This window comes from Rhipicephalus sanguineus, unplaced genomic scaffold (genome assembly GCF_013339695.2).
Source record: "Rhipicephalus sanguineus isolate Rsan-2018 unplaced genomic scaffold, BIME_Rsan_1.4 Seq6255, whole genome shotgun sequence".
Taxonomy (NCBI): Eukaryota; Metazoa; Arthropoda; class Arachnida; order Ixodida; family Ixodidae; genus Rhipicephalus; species Rhipicephalus sanguineus.
In genome coordinates, this window is record NW_023615647.1 from 42895 (window position 1) to 53774 (window position 10880).

General features: G+C 43.2%; 1 long non-coding RNA gene across 1 annotated transcript; it reads right to left on the reverse strand.

Annotated features, from left to right (window-relative positions):
• Nucleotides 1-1200: 1200 nt before the first annotated feature.
• Nucleotides 1201-7575, reverse strand: LOC119377940 (uncharacterized). The gene is made up of 3 exons (XR_005180891.2): nt 7132-7575; nt 5158-5227; nt 1201-1265 (listed from the first exon to the last, which is right to left on the reverse strand). It is a non-coding gene; the product is annotated as an uncharacterized LOC119377940 (long non-coding RNA).
• Between the last annotated feature and the right edge of the window lie 3305 nt (nt 7576-10880).

The window sequence follows — 10880 nt, forward strand, 5'->3', positions numbered from 1 at the left end:
TATACCTTAGCATAGTTGAACAAATGCTTGGAGGAGGCCTTAGGTAAAGATATTATTGAGGTTTTTCATTACGTAGACAATTACATGATTAATTTTTTTGTAGCGGTGATAAACTTGAAACCGTGGTTACCTCAGTGAATAGACAATTTGATGTGATTGAACGAGGGCTGAACCATTCTAAATAATTGGCTCAGAATAATGACAGAATAGTACAATTTCAGGACAATTACCTTAGTGTTTCTGGGGAACCACGTGTGATGGCAGTATGCTCCTAGATCTTCAAAACTACTGTTCAACTTCTCATCAAGCATTTTCTCACCAAGTCGTGTGTGCACACAATGAACACCAGCTTTAATGAACTGGTTAGGCATCTATTAGATGTAGGTCATTCTTGCATTGTAGCCTCGGTAGCTCAATGTTTAAAGAAGCACATTTTGTTACGTCTGAACGTGGTTGCAGAAAGCAATAGTAACAAGCGTGTCTTAGGTGTTCCTTACATTCAGTGCTTATCTCATAGGCTAAAGAAAGTGAGAAGTAGATAAGGCATTAATGTTGCCCTTATGGCTGCCAATGGGCTGGGTAAGATTTGCGCCACTGTACTGAGAAAGAATGAGCCGGGAATAGACAAAAGGCAGACTCAAATATGTTTTTGCAAGACACACCCACTAGTTTACTGATTGCTGTGTAGCTCTGGTTTATAAGTTCTTTAAAGCTGTGGCTGTTTCTACATAGGACAGAGGGGCTGCTGTGTTATTCAGAGATTAACGGAACGTAAGAGGTCGTAAACCAGTGGCTAACACACTAAATTATCTTTGCATTGTCGAGGGTGTATATGCACACCAAAATTCAATGAATGCAAGCTACTATTCGCTAGTATCGAAATCACATTTCTCTCACGTAAAGCCCCACATCTACCAGATTAATAAGTGTCGCCCCATGCCCGTGTGCAGGTGAGTGTTTGTGTCTACCTTCTTTCACAAGCCGCTCTGCATTTCTTCAGATGTTAGTCAGCAATTCTGTTGTCCCGATTTTCTCCTTGTGCTCGTGTTTGCATGCCTACCTTCATTTAAGATGAAGAGTGGCACGACTGTTTGCTGCTCAACCGCAGTCTTGAAGAAAATTCCCCACATTGCTAATTCATGAAAATATGACAGTTTTGCAAGTGAACCACGAACACAGCTGCAGGATGTGAAACATAATATTTACCTGACTCTCGCTGCATGACTTGAGTAAGCATGGTGCTTCAGGACAGCTCCTTTGCAGATCTAGAGCAAAAACGCAATACAAATATTAAACAAAAAATACAAATACATGTTTTTTACTATAAAAATGCACATAGGTTAAAAAGCACGAGCTCGTATAAGCTGCTATTCACATATTTTAAAAGGTTTCCAAGAAATAATTCTCGAAGCATCCACAAGCTACAAACATAAGTAAATTTGATAAGATGCATCGTCAGTGTGTGAGAATGCATTTTGGCTGTTACCTATTAGGTTATCTGCGTGCAACTATTATAACAATACCTGGGCAATAAACTTTATAAATGCACTTCATCTGGCACTCTGAGACTATTAATATTTACAAACGTCGATGACATGGAAAGGTTATGCGGCTTTGAATGATGATCAACAGTACATACATGACTTCCCCAATCAGCTGTGAAAATGGCTCAAGCTATCGCTCTCTGTCAGCTAAATACACGGTGAACAGTTTTATTAAACCCCATTGCCAAGATAGCTGCTTAAGACATTGCAATGACATAGTCAACAGAGAAGCGCAAAATTATGTATTTCCAGGTTTGTTGAATCAAAAATAAAATGATACATCGGCCACGCCACCAGTTTGCTTTGCATTCGCTTATATGTATTAGTAGATAGGAGGTTGCTATTGCATATACCTTCATTTTAGGCCAAAGACCTAGAAAAGTGCTCACATTGGCTCTGACTGCCTTGTTTCCTAGTGGCGTGTGTGTCATCTTCACATCTTGTCTAATGCTGTTTCATTGCCTTTTATATTGCACCAACCGGAGCAGTCCCAGTCAAGCACACTACTGATTGAGTTGTGCATTGCAATCATGCAAATGTGGTTAACAAATATCAGCAAAATAAAATGTAAGGCACATTACCTAGACAAACATAGCTTGTTTTGAACGAGAAAACTGTATTTCATTATTACGCTTCCTCCACACAGATTCCGCAGAAGTGAGTCGCAAAAGATATGTTGTTTTGATGGGCAAAATGAAGTATATGTGACGCGCCTATTGACGGCCTTTTCTATAGAATATACATATTTGATATTTTTTTTGTTTTTAGCTTTTGAAGAAACTGGACACTAATAAGCACACAAGCTAATGTGCATTCATCATGTCTGGCTGAGTAAGCTATCGATTCATGCAACATTTCAATAACAGAGCGAGTTTCATAAAAAGAGTGTATAGAAGGTTACAGCTGTTGCTCATTGTAACAAGTTTGCTTGCCCTCTCCTTTTAGCAGATTTCTATAAAATACAAGAACAAAGAAGGAAAACTGTAGTGATGCACCATTTGGCATAAGGCAATATGTAAGTGACTCATCGCTTAGCCTATAAAATGACACCATACCTTAAAACAATGGTCATTCCTGCAGTGCCTGAATGTGCATTCTCATAAAGCTTGAATTCTTGCATTGTTTTAACACTACTTAAAAACTGATGATAGTTATTGACTCCAAATTCTTCCACAAAGAGTCCTATTCGCCCTTTAGAGGGGGGCAGCAGCCCACTTTCGCATACGCTAGGCACAAATAAATCTGAAAACATATTTTTCTTGACGGACAGCCACCAGAGCAAGGTTTTGCTGCATGACAATAACTAAAACTGAGATTTACGCACAACGCCAGCTGATAACCATCAGTCGCACTAAAGTGAGCACACAGCAAGGGTAATTTTGGCCCGTTATATCGTGAACAAAGCAAATGAGGACATATGATATTAAAACCGTGTGTTCACTGACATAAGCACTCTTCACTAAAATTGTCGTCAAAGTTGAGACCGGATTGTTTAATTTTATTTTTTGGAAATGAACTTTTTTGAAAAAAACTCGCTTCTTAACTATTTTTTTCTTTTTTTGCATTGCCCGTAGGAAAATGATCTTCCGTACAAATGTTGCAAAGGTTCTTTTCTATATTTGACACTGTTCTGAAGTTTCAGTTTGAAAAAGGAAAGGCGTCAAGGCGCCTTTCCTATTACAAGCTTAGCACACTTTTTTTTATTTCTACCGTGTTTGCCATTTTTTCAACATCTTCCTTTTGAGAACGGCATAAAAAAAGCTTGGATGTAATTCACAATATTGCGGTTTTAAAAACCAGGAAAAAAATTTGGACACGTCATTTACAGTTCGCATTAAATTCTGCCGTGAAATTCGAAAACATTGCATGAGCAAAGACAGGAGGCCCGCACCGCCACCTCCAAATATTTTTTTGCCACGCCGGGAGCGTTTCTGGAAATAAAATTTTCGGTTCAGTGCATTTTGAGTGTGCCACATAAAACATAAAAACCCAGGCAAAACAACATATCGACTAGACAGGCAGTTTGATCTCTCGTTGAATCACCCTGCTGTTGTATTTGTGGAATGTGTTTTCTCACCAATGCTTGGTTCAAGGTCACCTAAATATCTATTTTTAAGAACAGATGTGCTACTGTTAATTTCTGGGATGTCAAACTCAACAAATCCGCATCCCCTTGGCCACGTGTCACTCAATGCATTAAAAAAAGTTTAGCCTGGCTGGTATAGATCCTAGCAGGGTATCTCCATCCTTGATCCAATTTCAGTGCGAAAGAAGGTGATATATGGTACAGATTCACCCATGGTGCCACTCAATGGTATGCAGGCTGCCTGCAATGGAGGAATCTCTTTGTCGTGTTCCACTTGGCATTCGTGACCAAAAATGCTATGGCTTTTGAAGATGTGTGTGTACCAAAGTATGTGATAGGGCATTGTATGCGCTCAGGAGAGCATTGCTTTTTGGTGTGCCTATCTGAAGCACATGCATTTATGTCCCGAAGGGTATCTCTGGCTGGCAATTAGGTGGTCGCCCAATAATAACCACGAACATTCAACTTAGGAAAGCTCCGAGTACTGATTCAGGAGCCACGGTGTAAAGCTTCACTGCACACAACAAATCAGCAAGGGAGTTGACTGCAAGCCGACCTTGGTTCAGCAATGAGACAGGAAAAATGCACGACCAAGGTCGATAAGGTAGATTGTGTCACTTGGCTTCTTGTATTGTTACGCCAAGGAGTGCTGTAGCTATATGAATGCGCCGTGTGAGTACGCGCTGGGGCAGGCACATCTAACTTTGAATATGTAGGAAAGCTTCAAAATGGTGCTCCAAGAACGTTCACACATGATGAAATGAAAACAGCAAAAAAGAATGAAATATTGCACAAAACATCACAAGTCATGTCATGATTGTCATAACTGGAGGAGGGATTTCAAGCTCCCTCAAAAATTTAAAATGCTGCATGTTCATATAAACACACACACACACATACGAACACAGCACAAAAATACATGATGTATAGCAAGACCGCTACCATTAAAAAATTTTCTGGCGAGGCCCCTGCATGGTGTGTATTTGTGTGGGGTATTCTGTGCTATCTTCATTATGACACTGTAGCAATAACACAAATCTCTTTGCTGTACAAGGGTGTATACATGAAAGCCAAATTTCTTGAATGTGGCCCTATTTCCTTGAATCAATGCGGGAATTGTGGGCGGTGCCATTACTAAACATGCAAATGGAAACAGGAATAATAATACACAGGGATACACGGAACAGCAACACAACACTGTAACTGGTTTCTAGACTTGACAAATTCGGCTGTTTTGGTGCATGATATTGTTGTTTTAGATTAAACTAGACCTAGAAATGGAACGACACACTTTAGTATTGAGCAGCTTCAGATCTAAATGCATTTTAACTTTGATGTTGATGTGTGGCACGTATGTCCTATGTATTATCGAAGATTCCTACTCCACATTAGCACTCCTACATGTTCCTATGTTGTTGAGCAGATGAACTTATTGAACCTCACCACATGTGAGTAGTCACACATAAATCGCAAGTTTGGTCTGTGACAACAATAATCAAAATTGTTTACAACAGAGCTGTGGCCTACCTGCATTTGTTCATCACTCAGGTTCACATCAGCATTGGCTGCATATGGTCATCACCAGCAGGGGAGGCGGCTGCAACAATTTCTTTGTTAAAGCATTGCCGAGAATTTGGCTGGTAGGACAGGCTTTGAGAGAAAGTTGTGTAATAAGGCTGTTACCAGTCAACTCAGAGGTTATGCCAAGCAGGCATGGTCTCACGCAAACCATACACCGAATAATAGATGGGACTGACAAATACAGGGACATTTTTAACTTCGTTCATCATGGAACTAACACATTATGCACTGATTAGCTTATGTGTTAGACAGAAAATAACATGAGGGAGGTCAATATATTTCACTAATAACACACATCCTTGTCAGCCACATGCTATAATGGGCATTCGACAATTACCCATCTAAGAAAATGTGAATATATGTTATCTGAAATTTTCAAAGCCTCATCGTTCATGTGATTATTGCTCAATACACTTTCCCATGGATTCTACAGAATGAATGTCGACAGCATGTGCTTTGCTGCCTTCAACATAATTTATGAGAAATACACTTTGTGCTTGACGAAAATTGCCGGTTTTTTGCAGAATTTCTGTGGTCTACATGTCTTTTTTTACAGCCAACAAAGCTCCGCATGCCAGTGTTTCACTGTGCCATATCAATGGATTAGCAGGGGAAGTTGGGCGAGTTGGTACGTTATCATATCCAGCTGAACATTTAGCGCAGCATAGGTGAGGGAATTGGATGACACTGCGCTCCATTCCTGGTCTATGCCACGTTGCAGGTTCAACGAAACAAGCCATGTGAGTGCCATATAATCTACCTTAGATGCAGGGTGGCTTGTTTCCGTCCTTAGCAACATACACAATGTGCAACCACATTTATAGCATACTTTATGCAATTTAGCATACTTTAGCAAATTAAAATTTATGGTACCGTAACAGAGCCTGAGCTCGAGCTCGTGGGTATGATTACAGCGCTGTTTAAGTGGTGCTTTATGATACTTGCCGGAGTCATGGAAAACTGCAGTCCACCTATCGCTCCACCAGTAGAGCGCGAATAGCGTATGAATGGTTTTACATAAACGCACTAGCACATAAACACAGTAATGAGTGCTTAAAACAAGCTATACAGCTGCGGAAGTTAGGAAACAAGTAATACCAATCCAATAAAAGCAGAAGTTGAGGGTAAGATGGGAGCTTGAAGAGATGAAAAATTCGTGAACACGGGTGTGTTGCTGGCACCCCGTGTTCACGAATTTTGCACGTAATACCACTGTCACACGTAACTGCAATGCACGAACGCACATACAGTGCCGAGGGCAATAGCAAATTCAGATGAGAGTACGCTTTGCCAAATTAGGTCAACACGCATAAAGGATAAAAATGGGTGAAACTGACAAAACTAAATACAGTGTCATGCTGCAGAAATTGCATGTTTAGCAAATCCACCTTAGCTATTGCTTAAAAGACGACAAACAATGTCCAAGAGTGCTAACCTAAACGCTTTTGGCGGTCACGTTACTTAAGGACGCACAAAATGCACGCCTAAAGAAAATATCTCTACATACACTTTATTTCTCCCACTGTACTGATTCACGGCTCATAGCACAAGACGGTGGCTGGATATCATTCCTTTAGAGCTCGTTCAAAAGAAAAAAATAAATCAAGCTTGGATTTCATTGCTTTACCCCAAGTAAGTTGACGAGTGTAAACTGCACGCATAAAACACATGACGATGGTGTGTCTGAGAAAAATGTCTCCTTTCAGCAAATATTAACATAGAGCAGCGCGTGCGCACGAGCTAATTACCAAAACTTTATATAACTACTGATTACGCTCTTGGACAAACGTCGTGCGCGGGCACCATGCACACAACAACGATATGTCGAACCAACAAGTTATGCGATTTCCTTCAGGGACAACGCATACTACAATAAGAACGACTGACAACGTACGAAGCGTAACATTCAAAATCACTTACCTCTGGCAAGAAAGCACGCTGGCAGCGTACGCTGCAGGATGACCGCCGGTTTTCAAGCGATGTGCAGAGCAAGGAACGGCCAAGCTACCCGCGTCCGGCTGTCCGCCGGTATAGCTCCCGAAGTGCTCGAACGTCAAGGCATTTTCCAGGCCCACAGAGCGTGTCGTCGAGTAAGGATTGCGGTGCTGCTACTCACTGATGTGTGGAAACATTTGATGAGGGCACGGTCTAAAGAGGGTCTCCAAAGCATGAATCACGTCCCTCGATCACACCGAACAAAGGAGTCGCAGAGAACGGAGTCGCACGGCCGGCATCTGGTGACTATTTGCACGCTGCCGCGCATCATACTCAGTGAAGAACTTGCGCTTACGTCAGTAACCGCAACACACAACACACAATGCGAGGTAACGCAGTAAAGGTCGACCGCATGAACAAAACTCGACACTACGACACTACGACGCACACACGAAATGCAGGACGCCGCCATGTCTGGGAAGAAAAAAAAAAAAAAGCGGCAGGGCGATGGTGGCGACACTAGCGCCACCACCACCTCAGTTTCAGTTTCGGTATCGACATAAGAACAGGAAAATCGTGTGTACGTTGCTATAAATAGCTCAAACACGAGTGCTAACGCTGCAAGAAGGAAATGCGCTATCTTATATATTTGTCTCATCAATCTGTCATTGAAATTTAAAGCAAGTTATGCAGATGTAGCGGAATAGTTAGTGAAGTTGTTCAGGCGAGGTCGGCCTTTGACTGCGATGTGAAAATGCACATCATGCATTCACGAACATTTTCTCATGCAATTACATCCGCAGCTTAATGAATGTTTACCTTCAACCTTCACTTCATTTATTAATACAAAAGCGAGTCAGCTCTGAACCATGTGGTTCATTGCTTCTCGCTTGGTACAGCTCAACGCGTTTTGCTTCATCGCGGGGATAAAGCGGGGCGTTGACATAGCATTCCCATCACGCGGAAACACAATACAAAAGATAACTAACCGTGATTGCGTTTTTCGCGTGCTGTGTACGTGGTTCAAATACACAAAACGTTTTCATCTCGGTGCCCATGGGTGCACGTAGTACGCAGTGCAAATGTGCTGTACGATGTATTTTTGTGCCCTTTCTTAAAGCACGAAATCACACCGTTCGTGTAACATGCATTAGGAAATTGTGACACAGCTGCCAGAAGTTATGAAGAATTGTGTCCGCTGTAAATGCATGCGTAAAACAGCATATGTCTGCCGCTTCGCGTTGTGCCTTGGGCGCTCTCACTGTTTCACCAGTGCCGTCACGTGCCCGTCGCGCGAAGGGCACACGTTACCCCAACAATTTTTTTGATGACATCGGAGCCGTGGGAAATCCTAATATTGGAATAATGTGAACGCCCTGCGCGAAATTGTTGCCTTATATCGAAGTGTTTGCTTAGACTTCATAGTCGTCAATCGCGAGCTGCAGCTCCCGCTCGTATTCAGAAGCGTCCCTTTCCTTACGCGTAAAGGCGGCCTTTCGTAAGGAGAACTTCAGGTAAAGTGAAAGAAAAAAAGGTAAAGCGACCTTTCAAAGACCCACCTTATCCGTATGAGTGACTGTTATGGGAGCGAAGCTATGCACATTTTTACGCTTGAAATCATCCATTGATGCGCGTACAACTTAATCCTACAACAAAAGGTTAAATCAAGTGTGCATTTAAGCTACTGAAAGCAAATACCACTAGTGTTAGACGGGCATTTTGCGCGTTGCTAGCGTTGCTGACTCGCTGACTCTTGTTGGCTAAACTTTCTTTTCGGCTAAACACGAGCCGTCACAATAACGTGTTTGCTAAATTTCCCGTCGTTTCATTTGTGTACGTTCAATGCACGTGTTTGTGCTGGTGGTTGTACGGTACGTTTGCATTCGTAAGCTATAACAAAGTGAAGGGCGTTGTGTGCGGTCCCCTCGTTGAGCCCGGGCTCCCGCCTGTTTCCCTCCATTCGGCTTGCGTCCTCAAGGGAAAGGGGGACGTCTCAAGGCTGAATTCCCGTAATGTCCCCGTGCGGCGTGTTGTGTGGCCGTGTTCTGGCCGTTCTCGCGGCCGTCGGTGACAGCGGTAGAGAAACGGACGGTCTGTGCGAACCGAAGTGAATGCGCGTGAACGATTTGTCTGTGTTGTGAATATTACCTCCTTCTGAATGTTGCCTAATTCAGCTTTATTCTAATAATGGGTAAGGTTTTCTCATTTCCTTACTTGTGTTTATTTACTTCGGTCGGTGTTAGCACTTTTGCCGTTAGATTTACGCACCGAGGACTACCAGCGGACTAGTTGGGATTATTTCAAAGAAATCGGAAGGCTGACCACACTGAAGAAGCGTTTACGACAGCTAGGTGAGCTCCGTTTTCGCATCTTGCTACTTTCGAGGAGTGAAGACAGCGGCATTTTGCCGATACTGAGGCTCCTGATGTTTGTTCAAATTGTGGCTCAATCGTGCCAGCTTCATCGTCTTTCCACGCGTGATATGTATCCTCGATGAAATACGACACGTGTGATTGCTCGCACATTGCTTCGAAGCTTTTTTTTTCTTTTTATTGTTGCGGATGTCGTGCTTTGCACGCACACACATCGCACACACATCGCCATGCTGGATAGCATAAGCCCTAGGTACTTCGAAAGATACCTTACGGAGGCTTCCTTTTCGTAAAGTTGTCTAAAGGGGGAGGATAAAGTGTGTTCTTGAAACACGGTAAGGAGCCGAGCAAGTAATAAAGATGTATTCGTGCGAGTGCACCGCCGAGCTAACAATACGAACCAATACGCTAGCGGTCGATCGAGTTGCTTGTAACCGCTGCGTACAACGATCTGTGACAACGGACGTCGTGTCTATGTGAAATTCGGGCAAGCATGTAGGCGACGCAAAATGTAATTTTAGAAGTGTTGCACTTTGTCGCTTATGCTGTCTCCAATTAGTTAGGGCTTTCGTCAGTTAATTGTCATGTGCAGCGCTTGCCTCTCGCTCGTTGGTTCAGAAGTGAACTCTTCTCACTTCCATTTTCAATGCAAGGAAACAGGAGCGTAGCCAGAAATTTTTTTCGGGGCGGGGGGGGGGGGGGGGGGCTTTAACCATACTTTATATATGTTCGTGCGTGCGTTTGTATGTGTGCGTGTATATATACACATGCAAAATTGAAAAATTTCGCGCGGGGGGGGGGGTTGAACCCCCCCCCCCCTTGGCTACGCCCCTGCAAGGAAACACCTGTAGATGCGCGTTGACAGTTGCTGCACAATGCCCTAGAGTACAAAGTTGTATCACAACAATTCGGCTGTTTTCTCGGATGAGTACTTCTATGCATCATAAATGCAGCTGATCACGAAGCATCCATAATCAGCAACGTACGTGTCCATCGACACAGGCTCCTCATGTTTCTATTATCACATCTATTGCACCCAGCATCCACCCGGCACATCTCCACGTATGCCACCACCCACCCACTTTGCCCACCGGGTCTCCCACCAAACACGAAGCATCCCTGCATCCACCCGCACACCCACCAATTGTTCCACCACCCACCAACTTTGTGTCTCCACCACCCACCCATTACGCCCACCGAGTGTCCACCAAACCACCAACTTTCCCAGCACGCCCACCAAGGGTCCCACGATGTCCACCATTACTCCCACCATGTACACCACGTTGTCCATCATACCCACCAGAATTTCCACCATTTCCATCATAAATTTTATGATGGGCAATGCTGGGATTTTCAATAGGG